Source organism: Porites lutea, chromosome 10, assembly GCF_958299795.1.
Source record: "Porites lutea chromosome 10, jaPorLute2.1, whole genome shotgun sequence".
In the NCBI taxonomy this organism is placed as follows: domain Eukaryota; kingdom Metazoa; phylum Cnidaria; class Anthozoa; order Scleractinia; family Poritidae; genus Porites; species Porites lutea.
Genome location: NC_133210.1, coordinates 29,773,618 through 29,795,479, shown reverse-complemented (window position 1 = coordinate 29,795,479; position 21,862 = coordinate 29,773,618). Strand labels below are relative to the sequence as shown.

General features: G+C 38.6%; 1 protein-coding gene and 1 long non-coding RNA gene across 4 annotated transcripts in view; both read left to right on the top strand.

The window, feature by feature from the left end:
- The first annotated feature begins 2,608 nt into the window (after positions 1-2,608).
- On the top strand, positions 2,609-13,201 carry LOC140951123 (uncharacterized). Of its 3 annotated transcripts, none has more exons than XR_012167245.1 (6): positions 2,609-2,878; positions 6,140-6,219; positions 6,514-6,608; positions 9,352-9,446; positions 9,731-9,763; positions 12,800-13,201. It is a non-coding gene; the product is annotated as an uncharacterized lncRNA (long non-coding RNA). The 3 variants fall into 3 exon arrangements; XR_012167244.1 differs by lacking the exon at positions 12,800-13,201 and adding an exon at positions 10,097-11,026 and having other exon boundaries at positions 2,610-2,878; XR_012167243.1 differs by lacking the exon at positions 12,800-13,201 and having other exon boundaries at positions 2,612-2,878; positions 9,731-10,042.
- A 23-nt stretch (positions 13,202-13,224) lies between these two features.
- LOC140951110 (uncharacterized) overlaps positions 13,225-21,862 on the top strand; it is a 32,138-nt gene continuing 23,500 nt past the window's right edge. Inside the window, exons 1-5 of the mRNA XM_073400327.1 lie at positions 13,225-13,370; positions 17,528-17,600; positions 17,734-17,814; positions 18,623-18,698; positions 21,560-21,619. The gene's annotated coding sequence lies outside the window, so the exon portion shown is untranslated. The remainder of the gene's footprint in view (positions 13,371-17,527; positions 17,601-17,733; positions 17,815-18,622; positions 18,699-21,559; positions 21,620-21,862) is intronic.

Sequence of the window (21,862 nt, the reverse complement as noted above, 5' to 3'; positions counted from 1 at the left end):
CCTGTGGTACTGTTTACTGCACTGTACAGGGCGATTCTAACTTTTGAGTCTGAGAATGGCAAAAATGAATGAAAATTCTTCTGCAGTCCTTGAGCCATGCCCTTGGGGTAGGTCAAGTGATGGCTCAAACTTTAAAGAAGTTAAGAATTTGCCACTTCCAAGTTCCAAAAACCCTCACTTTCAAAATGAAGCCAAGTGCACAATCTTTCTTGCAAAGAGTTTTATCTGCGTGAGGTTGAAAAATCATTTCCATATCAAATGCTAAGCACTTAACCTTGTTTTAATACAGCGGCCTGGGGGAACTTGGAGCCTATTACCACATACTATAACCGCCTTTAGTTTAGACATAAAATTTTACTAAAGAGAGAAATATGAAAACTTACAACATTCTTACTCACCTATAATCCAAAACACTGTTGATCCCGCAGAGGCCAAAATAAAGAGAGGAAGGCTGATCAAAATTACAAGACCATACTGCTCCACTCGACTCAATTCCCGACCTATTGGGCCAGAAATGAAATTACACCAACTACAAAACTTTCATTAAATTATTATATTTCACATTTCAAAACATGTGTTACTACCTCCCATCACCCTGACCTCAAGGTATCCCCACACCAGGTCTGGAACACAACCGATCCAGCCAAACCGCCCTCCAAATTTTACACCTGAACTTTAACCAAATTTTAGGAATTTTAGACGAGTTGCAGTTAATTTTTTAGCCTAAGGTTTACAGAAAAGATCAAATAGAGATACTTTTTAGTCAGCGAGGGTTGCTGATCGACCCATACAGAAGAGCAGGAATTTTCTTGTATTATCCAGAAGATTGCAAGGTAATTTAGGCGAGTTGCTAAGATTATAGAAACTATATAATACTTAAATACTAAGACAAACTAAGTTAAATTGCGAAAGGGACTATAAACTCGCAAGGTCGAGCTCCTTGAGTCCACGTTTAAAACTGCGGTAACTATCAATATTTCTTAAATTGTTTGGAATAGTGTTCCATTGTCGGGCAGCCTGGTATCTTCATGACTTGATCCCATACTTTGTTAAATTTACTTTAGGTAACTTTAAAATAGCATCACCACGTAAATTATAATTGGACTCGTGCCGTCAATAACTCGGAAATACTTGTAGGTATGTTTCCATTCCCAATTGCAAGTCTTTGATTTGCTAATGCGCTATATCCATTTTTAACAACTAGTGTCTCATACTCCGTAGAGATTTTGTCCTGATAAACGAAGCGGAGTGCCCGCTCGTCCAGTATTATGATAGCCCTTATCATATCTGGTAGAGTTTTACTCGTAGGAGGTAAAATTACTGGGTGGCACGTAAATTTACTTCCAAAGTTGGGAAATTACGGATACAATAGCAATCCTTGTTTATGGTGCAGTTGGGGCTAGTTTCTAATGTATCGCTCTTTTTGTATGGCTAGTAAAAATAATTTTCCTCAAGCATATCTCGTGGAGCACTTCAAGTGCACGTTCTAAAGGAGGGAGGAGTAAGAGAGAGAGTTGTTTCTCTCCTTTCGCTCTCTCCCCTCCCCTTTTGACGTCTCTCTTTTTCTTTCCCCAGAAACGCCTGATACTCAGGCTAGAGCGTCAATCATAAAAAAATCAGGAGAGGAGAAGGGAACAATAACTGCTACTATCCCCCCCCCCCCCCCCCCCGCAACTAAAGAGGCTAAAAATAGATGGGCTAATACGGCCAACGTGCTTTTTCCAAAGTATTCATGGGACGTAATGGTTAGGGAAAAAACCGTTGGACCAAATCCTCCTTTATGAACCGTTCTTTACCCAGTTAGCATGGGAATGGCTAAAAAAGAGATTTCCAACACGAAGGACATAATTTTCTACTTATTGGACGTAATTAAGCATTTAAAATTTTAAAGCAGCATTTTTGTTTTTCGCGCATACGCATAAGACAATTTTTCAACCTATTTCAATTTTTGTCGCTCTCTTCTTTTTCCATTTGCCTTTCTTTTTATAGCCATTTTTGTTGCCCACTTTATCGTCTTTCGTTCAAACGATGTTTTGGCTGCATTTGTTTCCAACAAAGAGAGAAATTTAATTTGTAGAGGGTAGTCGGGTAAATAACAAAATTGTCACAGGATTTTTTCCCCTGATCCAGGTCTACTAAAGATCCGGCGGACCCTCGCTGGTTTGTCGTTGTGGTTTTGCCTCCACAAGTATTTTTCCCCAAATGTTGCTTGTTTTTTTGTCTGTAACTCTGTCAGGATTTTTCAAAATGTGCTAAATAAGGTATCAGGGGAAAGCTCTATGGTTGCTGATTTTGCTTATTACCACCTCAATAACTTAAGTGGAAAGCTTAATTGGTCCAGGAGAAATCGGTATGCAAAGGTCCATATCATAGACCAAAACGACCAAAGCGGACGACAAAGAGAATAACAACCTGAAACTAGTTGACCTACAATTATAGTCGCCAAAACAATAGATGATTTGTTGCATGACCAAGCCATTGTATGGCTATGTTTATGGGCATTTGTGAAAAGAGAATCTGGCGCCCCCACCGGATACTCATAAAGGTAGAGTAGAGGGTAAATGTTCCTGTTTTTCCGAGAAAGATTCGATATAACTTTCTGTTCAAAGTCCAATTTCTCCCGCTTTACCTAGCTTATACAAAAAGGTTTGTAACATAAAAGAATTCTTTCCACATCAAAACAGATGCCTTGTTGCCAATACAATTGCTCTTTTGTTCCTTTGAAGCAGGATATCGCGTGATCAATAGCCTTTTCAAGTGCCTCATTCCCAGACGTTGGCGTCATTGATTATTAAGTAGCCGCACCCTGATATCAGCGTCCACTCGATCACCCCACATCTTCTGAAGCAAACATCTACTTAACAGCTCTCAAAAACAGGTTTGTTTCTTTGGATTTGACACATTTACAAATAACTATGCGATGTGTAGCAGTCTTTGCAAAGAAAGTCAATTTTGTGTGTGTGTAAACTGTCTACATATCCTTTCCATACTCAGTGATCATGCATGCACTGCAAGATCATTTATGTGCATGCCGCTTGGTACAAGTGACGTTTTATAGTATAACTTTCACCCAGCATGAGCAGAAATGATCCGACGGAAAAAGCGAGTTTGATCACTGCGATGAAAGAAAATGTCAGATAATCCACATCAAATTTCGCTTCAATGTCTCCCTTGTCCGGCGTGTTTAACTTGCTGTGTATCGGGGAAGGGAAAGAGGCCTCCGATATGTATGATTAGTGTTAGTACTTGATCTTCCATTTCCTCAATTTTGGATTTATTAGATCATATGCACTTTCCATCGATAAAATAATCCGATTTTCTTAACAACTTTTTATGTGCACATAAAAGACTTAATTAAGATGAAATATTTCGTCCATAAATAGCCATGTAACAATGGACCGTTCATGGGTTATGAACGTAAAAGCAAGAACGGTATGCACGAAAAATTATCAGACGGTGATGTCACTTCAAACTATTTTTATCCCTAGCCTCTACAATGTAGTGTAGTGAGCCCATTGCAGCATTACTGATTAGATTTAAACACATAGAACTGCTCTGATTCTTAATTTTGTTTCGCTAACATCGCGTGACTTTAGAGAAAAGTTCACACGGATTGGCGTGAACTGAGGCCCTGCCAGGGGGGGCTCCCATGTCGCTCGTCTGAATTTTAAAACGTCTCGTGTCGGCGTTTATTAATGCTTCACGTCGCTGTCGGAAATTGAACGAAAATTCTTTGTCTTTGTCGGAATTTTAGAAAAGGGGGATAGCGATGGGTTTTAAAGAAACCATTACAGTTGAGCAATTTCTCAGTTAACCTTTCGCGTATAGAACACCTATACATCGCCATTCACAATTAAGGGTGTGTTCCTTTCGGTGAATCCAGAAATGGATTTGGATCTTAAAACGGATTTCACGTTCCTTTCGGCAAATCCAAATTCGGATTTTTGATCTGGTGAATCCTTTTTGAAAAAGGATTCACATTGGATTTGAAATCCGAAGAATCCAAATCCAGATTAACGGATTAGTCATCTACGCTGTTCCATTCACAGTGGATTCGAAATTAGTCAGATGATCCAGCTGTACTTCCAGTTGAAGTATTCCCTTAGAGTTTCCTAATTGCTGCCATTTGCCGTAAAACATCTGAAAACACTAGAAGATTGTTCATGGTGGTACAGTAAAATGTCCATGTGCTGACCATTTGTCGCTAAAGATTGCTTAAAAACACAAATAAGTAAAAGGGACAAATAACTGCTATCTTTCTACAAACTCGCTCTTGGACGCAATAGGCACAAGATCGTGTTACATAGAAAACCGAGCTACGAAACTGGATCAAACTGAGCCGACAACCTTTAGATAATTTTCAACTTTAACATGCTACTTTCTTGATCTGTTTGTGTTCCATCGTCGTTATTCGAACTGCCGACCACAAAATTCTGCACGGTATAATCGCGTAATTTGTCAAACAGTAGAAAACATGTCATTTCTTGAGAGGCTCAGGCTGTCATGCATATTGCACGCGTTTGCGAAAGGTTACCAAGGTCACAAATCCAATTTCGGATTTCACGTTCCTTTCGACCGCGAAATCCGGCAAATCTCGGATCAGAAATCCGTTTTTGGATTCGCTTAAAGTAACACTGTCAGCACACCCTAAGTGATCCACGTTCAACATTTTAAGACTAACTGACCTGATAAATCGTACATGAAGGCCGGTTAACGGTGGTCCACGCTGTGCGGTGTTTAAGTTATCTGGTCCCTGGTCTCTCCACCGTCGACAAGGATATGAGAAGTTCAGAAACAAGCAAAGTATTCACCATTTTCACATAGACCATAATTCACCTTGTTTACCCCCCAAAACTTTGCATAACCATTGTTTTCGATTTCTCTTGGGACGACTGTAATACCCTGGAGAATTTGGAAACATTGGTTATGCAAAATTCTGAGGGGGAAAACAAGGTGAGTCATGGCCTATATGAAAGTAGTGATTACAAGAGAAGTAAAGCGAGCGTAAATTAAGCTATCTGACGGACAACCTAGTCCCAAGGTCTCCCAGGAGTTGTGCGGGGTTGCGTAAATGAAGATTACGCGACGGGCCAACGCGACGCGCGCAGGAGGGTCTACTGAAACTCCCTGACGAGAGACAACCTCTGAAGCGCAAGGAAAATTGACGAAAATTACTTCTTCTAGGCATTCAGACTGGTGATAAATTAGCCAAACCACCGTTCTTTGTCGCATATTCTCGGCTTTGCCGTCACTGTCGCAATTTGGCAGCGGGAGGTTGTCGCTTGTCACCATTTCATTTTAGGCTCTGTCGCTACTTTTTGGGTCATGTCGCTTGTCGGAATTTACCCTGGCAGGGCCTCTGAACTATCCGATGGTATTGACTCCACCCACTATACAATGGTTTAGTTCTCGGCCGATGCCTTCAATCAGATTTTCTCTCTCCGTGTCTGGACGTATTTACACTTAACTTCAAGTTGTAAAGGAATTTTCTACAAGAAAAATGAGTAGTAAAAAATGTGTAGTAAATGAACCAGTTAAGAACCGATCAACTTAATAGGCGAACTCGAGATTTTAATTTCACGACATCACGTGATATTATGTCTCTCAAAATAGGTAAACCGCGTTTGTGTGGAATGTAATGACAAAATGAAGCAAAATGGACAAGTCTATGATGTAAAGTGGCGTAATTCTGTCTAAATTCCAATAGTGTATTTCCTTGTCCCAAGGGTCGTAATTAATTCTGTAAATCAACATGATTCTGTTAACAATCATGATCAATAACTGAATTACGACACAGGAAGTATCGGGTAACTTCAGGACCTTAAAAAGTAAAGTCATCCGTTCTATTTTTAGTCAAACTCGGCCTCCAAGCCTTGGTAAAGTTAGTTGGTTCATATCACCTAGGATTTCTCATATCCATTTAGTTCTACAAGGTCGGCAGAGTTCCTGAAGCTCGACTGTACACGTAGAAGACTTGCAAGTTGATATATTTCGCCAATGAATACGAAAATCGATAATTAAAAGGGACATGAAAGTAAGCGGACAACAGCGAGTAACCTATCTTTAATCAGCCAAATCGCAACGCAATCCAAGGCGATAGTTCTCTCGTTCACATCTGTACTTTCTCTTCCACTTTCAGCGCCTTCACAAATTTCAGTTTATTTCAAGCTGGAAAGGAATTTGTCAAAAAAGAGAAACCTCATCATTGAACTCGCGAAGGTATGGGATCATATCGCTATGCATGTCAACGATAGCATCGTGTCTATTTCTGGTTTTCTTTTGAAGAAACACGTTCTTAATGTCTTGTCTTTCAATAAATGTAAACCGGTTTTGAAATGAAATACAGCAAAAACACCTGACAAACTCGAGTAACCAAACGAACTGATGTAGTTATAATTCGCGTGATCATTGTTGTATACGTATTCCATCATTGTTATATAAAGAATCTTCTTAAAGTCTATACTGAAATGGAAAATTTCTTTTAGTCATAATCAATGACTGCTTCTTTCATAGGAAACAATCGCGCGTTACTTGGCTCCCAGCAAAGACCTCTGAGATTCGTTTTCTCTTCCGATTTTATCCAAGAGTTAACCAAATCACTTCTTGAGGTTTGTTTTAGATTTTCGTCTACTTATTTCAATAAATTTGTTTCACACCCTTTACAATGGCACAGTACATACCCATTTAAGGTTTGGCCGAAAAAGGATGTGTCCACCCGGAAGCATCTTTCGACAACGATCTTTTGTTCTTTTGACGTCAGCAGTACCTTATTAATTCCCAGTTGACGTCAATCAACCGAAAACTCCTTCATACTATTCTGAGACAAGCAGCTTACTTCCCTGCCGCTCCCGAAAACAGGTTTGTCTGTAGCATGATATCTCTGTTTTGGATTTAAAGGCGTTAAGAACAAATCGATATTGCAGCTGATTTCATTGCTATGTATACACCCGGATTTTCAGACATGATTCGACGGTCATGATTCGACACTAATCACGTGACGTATCGCTTCGCAGTACGTAAAGGGTTGCAAAAATAATTGAGAGTTCTGCCGTGGGATCCGAAACAGTGAGAGAAAAATCTGGCTGGCAAGGAAAGTTTAGCACTAAAGGACATAAGTGTAACGAAGCTAGAATCCCGACAAATGCGTTTTACCTGAAGAGGAAAGCTTTGTTGCCTGGAAGGCAGCGACATGATACAGAAATTATGATAACATGTGATCAGGTGATAAACCTGGAGTTCGATTGCCGAGTTCGAATGTATTTATGTAGACGATTTCATAGTGGACGAAATATTATCAATACGGCGAAAAGCTAAATAGTCCGATGGTTTATCGTTTAGTCTTCTTCCGTTTGACAAGGTTTCGGTATTTTGCGGTTGGTGAATACCACCTGTAATTTACATGTAACAGTGATGCAAATTTAGTTAACAGGGAGGCAAATTTGTATTTCTTCAAGCTAGTACTTTTTAGTCCTTACTTAGCTTCTGCATGGTTAAAAAATAACAGGAAAACTTGACGTTTTACGGAAGAAATCAACAGATAAATTGATCAGTCTGCCGTTGTGAAAGAATTTGCTGGAGAGTTTGAAAGTTTTGTTTTGTCAACCATTGAAAAATATCACAATGTTCGGTCCTCCACCTATGTCCCCAGTGAGCACAAATAAAGAGAACCATACATAAAAGAAAGCACATTTGCTTTTTTTTGAAAAAGGGTATTGTTTGTCTTTACCCCTAAGCTGTTAAGTAAGACTTAAGAGCTGCTAAGTTTTACTTAGCCAAAAATTAGTGTGTGAAGACCTAAGTAAAATCTCAAGTAACTTTACTTTGTATCTCATTAAATTAAAGTCGGAAAGTTGAAACGATTCAAGAAAGTTTCAAGCGACTTGAAAACCATCCCTTTTTTCAGCTGACTTGCGGTTTCTTGAGCTTTGAGAAAGGCAAAACATGTCAATCAATCTTAATTATGGTGCGTGGGAAAATGACCTTAGTTAACCTGAAGTAAAAAAGAATCGGTTGTGTGTGAAGCTTTATTTTACTTGAAGTAATTAAAATTTACTTGTCTTGAAATATTTCTTAGCTTATTTAGGCTCTAGTGTAAAGACTACCAATTGATCGAGACGTCCACTCGTCCTATAACATGTATTGCGATTAATTAGATTGCATGACGTTGCATGAGAGGCTGTTGTCTGCAAAGGAGAACAAATTATGGATCACAGTCTTCTTTTTCTGAATTACTCGAGAAACATGCAAGCTATCATTAAAGTAACTTTTAGATTGTGTGCTTTGATTCCTGTAGGATATTCAAGGTAAAATACTGTACTGCTTGGTAACCTCTCGGTCGAATCATGACGGTCGAATCATGTCTAAAAATCAGGGTGTATACACAGCACTGAAATCAGCTGTAACTTTTCGGACAATATTGTATCTGTTAAGGCAAATTCCTTCCAAACTCAATGATCTCGACCGTTAGTGGTGCTCGCATCGTCTGATCATCTTCAAAATACTTGGCTTTGGTAGAATTGATAGTCCTCATCAAAGTCATCAAAATATCAGTGTGTTTGTTCGTTTATCGAGTGCAGGTTCTGGTTGTTTGCGAGGGCTTCAATATCTCCCTTGTCCAGAGTTTTAACTCACTTTTCAAGTAACACTGGAAGGGGAAATCAGCCCAATAAAGCCGCTGCTATTTAGTGTTAGTACTTGATCTCGGATCATTTCCTCAACTCAGTTTTCGATCAAGTCATGCTCTTTCTATCGATAACATAGTCAGACCTTTTACGACTTTTTATCTGCACTTCTAAGACTTGAATAAAGTCAAATATTTCGCCCATAAATAGACCTGTAACAATGGACCCTTCAAGAGCTGTGAACGTGAAAGCATAAACAGTACGTAATTAAAATGTTAACATTTGACGGTGATGCCGCTTTTGACCTTTCGAGCTTAGCGTCTACAATGTAGGCAGTGGAGTGAACCCAGCATTACTGAATAGAGATAGACAGCATAGAACTGCTGTGATTCTTAATTCTGTTTCGCTAAAATCGCGTGACTTCGGGAGAAGAGTTCACAAGATTCGTGTGATATCGCTATTCATGTCTTATCGACAAACAGCACTAACTGTGTGTCTTTCAATAAATGTAAACTGCTTTTCACTTTTGAAATGAAATACAGCAAAAACAACATATAACCAAACGAACTGATGTAGTTATATTAAATTCGCGTGATCATTGTTAGGTTATTGATAGTCTATTGTCGTATTGAAGAGTCTTCTTGAAGTATAGAAATCAACCTAAACCCCTTCTACGTTGAAATGCAAAATTTTTTTTATTCATTATGATTAATGACTGCTTCTTTCAAAGGAAAGAATCTTGTTACTTGGCTCCAAGCAAAATCACCTCTGAGCTTCGTTTTCTCTTCCGCCTTTATCCAACAGTTAACCAAATCACTTCTTAAGGTTTGTCTTGGATTTATTTACTTATATTTTAATAAATTTAGAGCTCACTTGCTTCAGGGCAGCTTTTGTTTGGAGTTGTACTTTGCCCCCTTTTTGGTAGCTGTGTATTCTTGCGATCACAATGCGTATAAAAATTCTATTTCTTCGCGGAGACAACCAGTCTCCATGGTTACTTCACAACACTTAGGCCACACCTTAGAGACGCGCACTCTTCGTACCGGGACTTCCTTCAAACCTCCTTTGTGTTTTTAAGCCACTGAAACAAGTTCCTTTTTTATCTTTAGTTTAACGCTGTAAACATCTGCACTTGGAAAGAGGTACTTTCTACATTTTTATGGTTTTTAATAACAAAGGATAATTTAACCAGAGCAGCCTCTATAACTGCATGCATGGAGAATCATGGCGCAATCGATCGGTGTCCTTCTGTACACATTTTCTGATCTATAAAATTTTCAAATAGAAATTTAACTTAGGTTAAGTTGACATCTCACTTTCTATAAAATTTGCCTTTACTTAGTGCAATCGAGTAAGTAATATCAGCATCTTCACTTGTGAAATTCATATCAGAGGTTATGTTTATGAGCGCGTTGTTTATAAATGCTTTCAATTTTCCCTTATTTGTTTTACGTTTTTACACTTCGGTTCACTAGCAATGGTTTCAGTGTGTTTCCTGTAATCTGCTGCATGTAGAAGTCCACATCATCGATCATGGTATGATTCTTTACTTTCTTATTGATTCCTTTTGAGAATGTACATTTTTAAGGCCGGAAAATGCGAGTTTGATTAGTGCGATCGAAGGGAAATGTCTGGTAATCCACATCATCAAATTTCGCTTCAATACCTCCCCTGTCCGGCGTGTTTAACTTGCTTTGTAACGGGGAAGGGAAATAGGCGTCCGTAAAGGTATTAGATTAGTACTTGATCTTCCATTTCCTCAATTTTGGATTTATTAGATCATGGGCACTTTCTATCGATAACAAAATCAAACTTTTTTACGGCTTTTTCTGCGGACATAAATTAACAGACTTTATTAAGATGAAATATTTCGTCCATAAATAGTCCTGTAACAATGAACCGTTCAAGAGCTGTGAACGTGAAAGCATGAACGGTATGTACGTAAATTGTCAAGTGGTCAAAAATTATCAGACTGCGGTTTCGCCTTAGGCCATTTGTCCTTAGCCTCTACAATGTAGTGGAGTGAACCCATTGCAGCATTACTGATTGGACTTAAATAACATAGAACTGCTGTGATTCCTGGCTAACTCTGTTTCGCTAACATCGCGTGACTTCTGGGGATGATCGCGAGTTTTCAAAGATTCTGGTGAACTATCCGATAGTATTGGACTCGACCCACTATACAATACTATGGTTCTCTCATGCCTTCAATCAGATTTTCTCTCTCAGTGTCTTTACGTATGTACACTTTATTTCAAGTTGGAAACGAACTTTCTGCGCGAAAAATGAGTAGTAAATCAACCAGTTTAGAACTGATCAACTAAATCGGCGAACTTGAGAATGTACGGGATACTTTTAATTTCACGACATCACGTGAATACATGGTATCAATCAGTAATGTCAGAAAATCCGCAGCGTTTGCGTGGAATTTAACAAAGACAAAATGAAGCAAAATGGACAAGTCTACACCAAATTGCTTTGTTGTAAAGTCGCGTGATTCTGTGTAAATTCCAATGGTATATTTCCTTGTCACATCAAGATTCGTAATTAAATCTGTAAATCAACATGATCCAGTTAACTCAAAGATTTTCAATCATGATCAATTACGACACAGGAAGTATCGGGTGTCTTAAAAGGACCTTTAAAAGTTATGTCATCCGCTCTATTTTTAGTGAGACTTCCTCCAAGCCTTGGTAAAGTTAGTTGGTTCATATCACATGATATCACTGGCCTAGCATTTCTCATACCCATTTAGTTCTACAAGGTCGCGGCAGACTTTCTGAAGCTCTACTGTCCACGTAGAAGACTTGTAAGGTGAAATATGTCGCCAGTGAATACGAAAATCGATGGTTAAAAAGGGCATGAAAGCAAGCGGATATTAAACAGCGAGTCACCTGCTTTTAATGATCAGCCAAATGTCAACGCAAGGCAAGGCGATAGTTCTCTCGTTCAAATCAGTATTTTTTTCTTCCACCTTTAGTGTCTTAGCGAATTTACAGTTTATTTCAAGCTTGAAAGAAATTTGTCAAAAAAGAGGTACCTCATCATTGAACTCGTGAAGGTTTGATGTTAACGACAGCGTCGTGTCTTGACGTTAAATACAGCAAAAACAAAATATAACCAAAAAAACTGATGTAGTTATAATTTACGTAACATCGCTGTATTCCATTGTCGTATTAAGAGTCTTCTTAAACTATACAAATCAACCTAAACCCCTTCTACATAGAAATGTAAAATGATTTCTTTTAGTCATAATCAATGACTGCTTTTTTCATAGGAAAGAATCGCGTTAGTTGGCTCTAAGCAAAATCACCTCTGAGCTTCGTTTTCTCTTCCGCCTTTATCCAACAGTTAACCAAATCACTTCTTGAGGTTTGTTTTGGATTTATTTACTTACATTTTAATCAATTTAGAGCTCACTTGCTTCAGGGCAACTCTTGTTTGGAGTTGTACTTTGCCCCCTTTTTGCTAGCTGCGTATTCTTGCGATCACAATGCGTATAAAAATTCTATTTCTCCGCTTAGAGCCTAACAAATCTCCTTGGTTACTTCACAACACTTAGGTCACACCTTAGAGACGCACACACTTCGTACGACTTCCTTCAACCTCCTTTCTGTTTTTAAGCAACTGAAACAAGTTCCTTTTTTATCTTTAGTTTAACGCTGTAAACATCTGCACTTGGGAAGAGGTACTTTCTATATTTTTATGGTTTTGAATAACAAAGGATAATTTAACCAGAGCAGCCTCTATAGCTGCATGCATGGAGAATCGTGGCGCAATTAGCCTGAGTATCCGGCGTTTCTGGGGAAAAGGGGAAAGATGGAAGCGAAAAAAGGAGGGAGCCCCCTCCCCCCTCCCCCATCTCAAATCTCCTCTCCCCTAGCCCCTTAGGAAGGCCTGATACTTAGGCTAGGGCGCAATCTGCGTGTTCTTCTGTACGTATTTTCTGATCTATAAAATTCTCAAATAGAAATTTAACTTTGGTTAAGTTGACTTCTCACTTTGTATAAAATTTGTCTTTTCTTGGTGCACAATCAAGAGATAATCATTCTCTCTTGGTGCAATCGAGTAAGTAACATCAGGATCTTCATTTGTGAAATTCATTTCAGATTCTGTTGCGTTTATGAGCGCGTTGTTTATAAATACTTTAAATTTTCCCTTATTTTTTACGTTTTTAGACAACGGTTCACTAGCAATGATTTCAGTGTGTTTCCTGTAATCTGCTGCATGTATCGATCAAGGCATGATTTTTTACTTTCTCATCGATTTCTTTTGAAAACATAAATTTTTAAGAACTCGTAACTCGATCGAGAACAAGAGCTAGTTCCGTCTACTGACAAAAGCGCATCAATCCGTGTCCTCAGGAGTTTAATCAATATAAACTGCTTTATTTGTAAGGATGAAATACAGAGAAACAAGACAAAGGAACTGTACTAACTGCAGTGCTGAAATCGCGTGTTTTTGAAGGTGTATATTTCAGGTCTGAGAAATTAGAGTTGTATTCCTGTTATTCCATTTTAGAATCATTTCTTTGCCAGAAATGTACAAAAACGCTGGTCATTTGTTTTGGTATGAGTGAATCATGATCAACTATTTGTTTCAGATATAACCGAGATTATTGCAAGGCCCTTTATACAAGAGGCACGTCACTCAAATCAAGGACCTCTGTATAAATTATTGTCACCCTGCTGATCTCTGCACCGAATTGAATCACGTCTTCACTCAGTCTCTACGTGGACAATAATACAGGTCTGTTCTTTGCTTAAGATTGTAAATTTTTACAAAAAGTAGCAAGTCTCAGCGATGGCGATTAACACTTCCTTCAGTATGCATTTTAGTCAGGTCTCTTAAGGTCAGGATCGTTACAGAGTTGACAAAAGCACCAAACTTTGCACAGCGATAGCTTATTGCAGTACCATGAATATTAGAGGGGGTGCCCAATGCAAATATGCCACTGAAGCGTGCTTAACAGGATTTAATTATTGTAAATTTCACCTGCTGGGGTCCCCGTGGTGTTTTGATTGAAAATTGTTATTTAATACCTTAAATCACTCAGAATGCTCTTCTCATGTTGTGAACAACAATTTCACTCGAACATCTGGCATTCCCATCCATTATTAGCTTATTGATTGTATAATTAAGTTGATTATTACTGTGCCCTTAAAGCAAGTCCACAGTCCGCCCACATTTTCATAAGTCATTTCTAAGATGGCCTCGTCTTTGCTTCAAAACTTGCAAGTACTCAGCTTCTGGGGTTCTCTTCTCCTTTTCTAATGGATTTCAATTAGAGGAGGCCTTATTGTGTGGCTTAAGTCTTATTTATCAAGTATTACTTGTCATTACACTTCACTTTAAGCTAAAGAAAGCGTATGGGATAGCGATTCACAAACAAAATTTAAGAAAAAAGAAATTGTCAAAGAGTCTGTTGTATCACATATTATCAGGGATTTATGACAGCTGTTCATGAAGAGAAAATAACGAAATGACAGAACCCAAAATAATTCTTTCCTAGGGAGGAAATTAATTTTTCAGCTTAACATAGGCCTGGATGCCTTTCAGTCTCTCTTTATCTGCTGGACGCACGTGCATGTTTTGACAGAGAAGCAAGCACCGTGGCACAAGTCATATCATTTACAATTCCCGAAGTTTGTCTAAGCTTTACAAAGCAAAAACAAACAAAAAAGAATCTGGTCTCATAAACGAAAAAAAGAAACAGCACACTTTATCATGAAGCCTCTGCATTTGGCACTGAAGCACTCATGTCCAGAAATAATAACAGCTTAACAAGTCGTAGAAGTGAGACTCAAGTGGTACAAGATTGACTCAAATCATAAATGGTGAATGGTTTAACTGCTGAAACTGTAGAAAGGGAGCCGGGCTAACTTTTAGGGCCTGTTTACATGGAGGAGAGGGACCCCAGGTAGGCATGGTCACCCACTTAGGTGGGGTAACCCGCCTGTCCATATAATCTCTCATTTTAATTTGATCACGTTTACATGATAGGTGGGGTGAACCTTCAAGGTGGGTAGCCCGGTCTGCCACAGCAGGTAACCCTCTCAGCTGAGGTCAAATTTTGCCATGTCAACGTTTCAAGGTGAGGTAACCCAGGCTAGTCGGGGTCGGATTCGTGATACATCAAATTCGCGCAAAATTCACTTTGGCGCCGGGTGGCTTCACATAATTGTTAAAGGCAACAATAGAACGCCACAACCCTGAAGTTGCACCAAGAGCAGCAAGTGAGCGTAGACGTGGTTTGCCAGCATTTTTCTTGTCTACGTGCTTAGTGACCATTCAATAATCTTGAGAAACTGCACCCCAGGATGGCGGGTTTGTAAGATTACATGTAAAGGAGGGGTTTTTTTTTACCCCACCTAAGCACGTTATATCACCTACCTGGGGTCCCCCACCTTTATGTTAACAGGCCCTAAGTCTCAGGAACTGTGAAAGTGGTAATAAACGGTATATCTAACCCGGGACTAGCTGTGATACTACTTCCATTTTCAAAAACGTCAGCATAGCAGCCAAAGGAGCCCTTTATATCGGTGTAACACGAATAATTATTAGATTGCGGTTGTTTCATGCGTCTCGTTTTGTGACTTTTTTTGTGTTCGTTTTTGTCACCATCTCTAAATTTCAATCATGTTCAAAAAACACCTCTATTAACAAAATATTTCGTAAAGCTCTTTAAAATGATATTCAGCAATAAAAGCAAGGTGTGACCAGGAGCCGATTTCTAGGCTCCTGGAGTGGCAACATAGGCATAAGTGAATGCAAAGTTTTGCTTATTTAAGCTGTCAGAAATCTGTTTGAGTGGTCAAAGCTCGGGCTGATGGGCTTCTTTATCATGACCACTCCATTATTATAAGGGACCAGGCCATAATTATTGTTGGCCCTTGCTTTTTGTGGTATTTTCTTTAATTTTCCACAGCATTATTTTGTGAAAAGTTGGTGACTGAATTGCTCTTGAGGAATTCATGATCGTAGGATTTCGTAACCACAAGGTATTTGCCTAATTGCATCATACAACTTACATTCATTTTCATAAATGACGCATCATTGGTTGGCTAAAAGAGGCCTTGTTCCTGTAAATTTCAGCTCTTCTGAAGTTAGTTTGTTTGTAAATTGTAACACACGACCTTCCTTTTTTCGAAAGTCAAAGATCGTATAGACCTATCATTAACACTCTGGTGCAAGGACTCTGAACTGAATGAGCGGCTTACAGGTGTCTAGGCATGCAGGGACCTCGTACACTTCTTTTTAAATGCAAATGTGTAAAAAATAAAGTGTGTTAAAAATTCCTGGAGAGGTATGTTTTACAACTTCGTCCCCAGGGCTTAATAAAAAGGTAGAAAAAGGTAAAGCGACCATATTTTACGTCAATAACTCGTGACAGTAATAATAACTGATAAGCTTGAGGTCGACGGTGCGCTCCTTTTACCCCCCTCTCTCCATTAATGCTCCGTTGTAAGGGTAGTTAAAGCTAGTCAAAGCTACACAGAAAGGAGAGAAGTTGAAATAAGGATATGTTGACACCGGGGATCGAACTTGGGACCTCGCGCACCGAAGGCTGCGCACTAACCAACTGTGCTACCCTTGCTCCTCCTTTTCCCCCTGAGGACGAGGTTGACGTGTTTTAATCATTATCTCAAGGACAGGGTTACCAACGAAGCAAATTATAATCTAATCTTAGCTGTACAATATACAAAGTGGGCGCTTTGTCAGTTACGGTTCATGAGGTCGTTTATGTGGCATGTCAAAATTTAACGATTCTATCGTTTAGGATGTGATGCATTAATTAGGTTTTATGTTATTGTACGACATCTTTGAAAGCTGGCTTTGTGATCTGTTTAAATTGATAATATGTAATGATATTATCACTGACAAGTCTTAGTCGAAATGCCGTGTCCAAACTCGACGAAATACCGATACCGAATTTTATGATTGGTCACGTTTTACTTAAAGCTGTATCCATCTAGCGAGTTTGCCACCTCAAGCATGTATGCACCAGAAATCAACTTAAGACATCGGGAGAAAACATGAGAAGACCTTGAATTGATCGATAGAACGATTGAAAAGCCCGGTCATTACCATTAAGTCTAAAGTTTCACATTTATTAACCTGTTTACCTTACTGTGGTTTGTGCTGCAGGTTGTATTAACCTGTTTTAGACAGGGGAGTGAAATTGAATGGTACTGATATACTGCGAACGATCTTCTTTTGCCGAAAACCGTAAACGAAAAGGGTGAAAAACCGCATACCGCATATTAAAATCAAAATTACCGAAATACCGCTTGAAAAAAAGCTGAATGCCGCAATACCGTAAACCCGCATGTCCCCCTCCGCACAGTCAACATGGCCACACTTACCGTGTGGAGACTGGGCACTATTCAGTATTGGGTACGTCTTAAACTATATATTTTGAATAGTGTAACAACAACTAAACATTACTAAATTAAAAACTTGAAAATTTGAAACAAATGTTTTTTAGCCAAATCAAACAAGAAGAGTACTCGTCACAGGGAACCCAATCTGCTAGTATAGGTGGAAGTTAACCCCCCCTTTTATCTGTAATTAGAACCATTTGTTACGGGCACCCCCTCCAGTATTAATCGGTACGTGCTAAGGAAGCTCTGTGCCAAATTTGACACTTTTGTCACGTCTGTAACGATCCGGCCTATATTTTGCACTAAGAGACCTGACTATTTGCAGAATTTCCCAAATAACCTGTTTTGTATCAGAAAGTCAATTTGTTTGCTTTGGGTTTTAGGAAACCCGTTTTGAATTTTCCATCGGAGATCGGGATACAATTGTGTGATCGTGACTCGTGACTTTTTTAAGGGTTCCTAAAGGGAGAGCCTTTTTGAAATTTCCCATGTAAAGCTAAACTCAGTTGAAATATTTTGCAGGTCGACAACCGAGCGGGCACTGGGACCATTCGATGCAGAAGTGCGGCAGTTTTCTTTCACTTGGTTTTTGAAGGTAAATCGAACCGTAGTGTTCAATTACGTTCTCAAGAAAACTAAAACGAGAGATGTTCAGTTCCATGGTAAACATGTGCAGATTCCTGAGCAAACAATTGTAGCTGATTAATGAACTGTGTTCTTGCTTCCAGATCTACTTTTTGTCAGTGTTTTTGTGCATGTGATAGTGAATAAGTCACATCCGTGTCGGCTGTGAAAAATATTGTGAAAAGGTAACTTATTACTTAAAGCTTTAGTTCACTTTTGGTAAAATCATATGATTTTTAAATATATTTGCTAAGAGAATTCGCTCTTTTACTAATATAAAGCATCATGTAGGACTTCTACACATTTTATACACGTTGTGACGTCACGGCGGCCATGTTGGTGGTCAAGAAGTTTCTCTCCTTTGGGAACTAAACTCTATTTTCATGTAAATTCTTGGAGAAAAAATTATATTGTTTTGACCTTCAACATAATCACCTTCTCCCGTGGATGCAAACCAAGAATTACTTCATATTTAATTGTTGGTTCAATTTGACCTGTTACCATGCCACCGCAGGCATACCCCTGGGATTTGCGGTTTTGTTTGTTCTTGGTGGTCTACCCCCCCCCCCCCCCCCACCCGGGCATGCAGAAAGAGACAATTCCCCATCCCAGAGCTCCTGATCAACATTATATATGTGTTTTGGGGGTACATCTTTTCAAGAGCAAAATTGATTTCCATCAATTTTTCAAAATTGTTGAGTTTGATTCTTATCAAGCTAGCTCTATCTTATTTGTTACTGGTTTGTGCATAATAACCCCACGGCCATCTCCATGTCAAAAATATTAGGAAATAATTGTTTTTGAAATACGTGACATCCATTATATACTGCAATAATTGATGACCTGTGGTTATGTGGTGGGTTTTTTATGGTCTTTTATCTGGCTGTAGATAATCTGAGGTCAGACTATCATGTTCAACCCTTTTGAGTCTTCTAACAGTGTAAAAGATTAAGAGAGTTTTATTGTTTAGTGTTTTATTTGTTTATTTTACAGTGTAATCCCTATTTTTCAAAACTTGTGGGCACAAGGAAGTTGGTTAACATTTTACCGGGAGGTTGTAAAACATGAGGTATGTAGACCTACATTTGTTACTGACAATTATCAAGAGGTTCAAAAACTATGGGTTTGGGAAATAGGCCTCTTGTTACCATGCTTCCTTTAAACAAGGAGTTGAAGTCTTACTAATGCCAAAAATTGACAAAGCACATAAAAATTATCTTACACCTGATTAAGGGAGATATATTTGTGGCATTTTTCAACAAAGTAGTATGAATTGTATCGACCACCATGTTGGAATTGAAGCGAAACTACTTTTTGCTTGCATCTTGGTAGGCATTTGAGAGTTACCCTTAGATGTGCTGTTAACATTAACCACATCATCTTTTCAACATTTTCCTTGAAGTTTAACAGGACTCGATATAACGGCTGGTCAACAAACAATGTCCATACTGATTGCATTTGAGGAGTTGATTGGTCAACCTTTCGTCTTGCCAGTCATTTTGACCTGTCACATTCAGTCATATTGAAATTGAAATAAATTAAAATTTCCTTGCTGTTCAGTTATTTCAGTAGCCTCCCATGCAAGAATTTTTAGGGGAGCTTGTCTTTCATCCCTCCCCACAAACGCCTGCTCCACTGTGAACAACATTCCTTTGCCAAGCTTAGCCAATCACATTGTACTTTCCAAATTCTGGAAAGTTGACCTTGACCACAGGGTAATCCGATAATTTATTTTCATTGACAATGATATATATATATAATGCCAGTTTTGGTTCATGCGCCCCTGTTTTAAGAGTTATTTATCTTATAAATTTGACCGGCCAGAAAGGATATGTGACTGAGCAAAAATAAATTTGGCCTGTCATTGTGTCTGGAGACTCTCCGGAAATTATTTCAAGCTCTGTTTAAGTGCAAAATTTGTCTTTAGAAAGAGGTAATTCATAATTTTAAAATCACAATTTTTGGTCATGTGAACAGCTGCAGGTTTTCAAACTGAATCACTATTATTTTTTTCATCCTTTTTATTCCATAAACTGATGGTAAGAAAAGTTAATGTGGGATGAGAGACAAGAGATGGAGCTGTCTTACAATTCTGCTAATAAATAAGCAGATGTTGATATTGATGGCGTTGTAACAGAGTTTGCCCATCAGAAGGGTAGGGAGGTCTCGCCCTTTGCTTCACTAACCTCCTTGATGGCGTCACTGTTTTACCCTTTTTTTCCAGATAAAAACTGTACCTTACCGATAGCCTTAAGAGATTGGTAAAATAAGCAACTTAACTACTGCATTCTCCTTCATATTATTTCATTTAATGAAAATGTGAAAAAAGCAAGAAATGGCATTTTTGAGACCCTAATTTCAAAAATTTTCTGGAGGATTAGTTCTAATAATTTTTTTTTCTGGTGCATACACATTCAAAGTCTTATAAAATTTATTAAATTTTAATGGGTTATGTGACCAATGCTTCCTTTAAACAAGGAGTTGGAATCTTGCTGATGCCAAAAAATTTGACAAAGCACGTAAAAATAAATATCTTACGACTAAAATTTGAGAGGAAACGTATTTATGGAAGATATTTTGTGGCACTTTGATTTTTCAACAACGTAGTACAATTTGTATTGACCACCATGTTGGAATTGAAGCAAAACTTCTTTTTGCTTGTATCTTGTTAAACATTTGATAGTTTAATACACTTAGATGTGCTGTTATCATTGCCACGTCATCTCTTCAACATTTTCCAAGAAGTTTAACAGGGCTCGATATAGCGCCCGGTCAACGGACAATGTCCAGACTGATTGCAGTTAGGGAGTTAAGCGGTCAAGCTTTTGTCTTGCCAGTCATTTTGACCTGTCACATTCGATCATATTGAAAATGAAATAAATTAAAATTTTCATGCTTTTCAGTTGTTTTAGTAGCCTCCCACGCAAGCATTTTTAGGGTAGCTTGTCTTTCGTCCCTCCCCACAAATGCCTGCTCCACTGAGAACAACATTCCTTTCCCAAGCTTAGCCTATCACATGGTACTTTCCAAATTCTGGAAAGTTGACCTTGACCTTGGGGTAATCCAATAATTTATTTTCATTGTTGACAATGAGTGCTTTAAAGTACTATAAGTTCTAAGCAATGACTTTTTTGGAAATATATATAATGCCAGTTTTGGTTCATGGGCCCCTGTTTTAGGAATTATTTATGTCATAAATATGACTGGCCAGAAATGATATGTGACTGCGCAAAAATAAATTTGGCCTGTCATTGTGTCTGGAGACTCTCCGGAAATTATTTCAAGCCCTGGTTAAGTGCAAAATTTGTCTTTAGCAAGAGGTAATTCATACATATAATTTTAAAGTCACCTTTTGGTCATGTGACCAGCTATGAACTTACTCATTATAAGGAAATGGTGCGGGTTTAAAAAAAAAATCACTATTGTTTCTTCATCCTTTTTTATTCTATAAAATGACGGTAAGGCACGGTAATGTGGGGTGAGAGACGAGAGATGGAGCCATCTTACAATTCTGTAAATGAACGAGCACAAAGATGTTGATATTGATGGTGTTGTGACAGCGTTTGCCCATCTGAAGGTTATGGAGGTCTCGCCCTTTGTTTTTGTAACCTCCTTGATGGCGTCACTGTTTTACCTTTTTTCCTGTAAACACTGTACCTTACTGATAGCTCTAAGAGATTGGTAAAATAAGCAACTAACTACTGTATTTTCCTTCATATTATTTTGTTTACTGAAAATGCAAAAAAAAAAAAAGAAATGGCATTTCTGAGACTCTAATGTCAAAACTGTTCTGGAGGAACAGTTCTAATAATATTTTTTCTGTTGTGTACACCTTCAAAATCTCACCCTACACCCCTGGATATTATGATAATAATTTATTATATCTGTAGAGGGAAGTCATTAATGGTCTTTTTGATTTTATTGTCTCAGGAATTTGTGTCATGCAAGTACATAAATTTGTTCAAACATTAACATGACTCCTTGAAGAAGGTAGGTCTTAAAAGACAGCTGCATACATAATGTACTACACCCAATTACAGCCGCAAAGCTTTCCAGCTGCCACTACTAGTTAGCGGTATGTTGGGTACTATGCATTACTATGATCCCTTTAATGCTTTTTGTCTGAGCCTGCAAACAGGTTCCCAAGGGAAGGGGGGGGGGGGGGGGTGAAAGAAACAAAGTCTACAGTGTCCCCCACCTTTTCCTTCCCAGGCCACACTCAGCTCGTTTCGC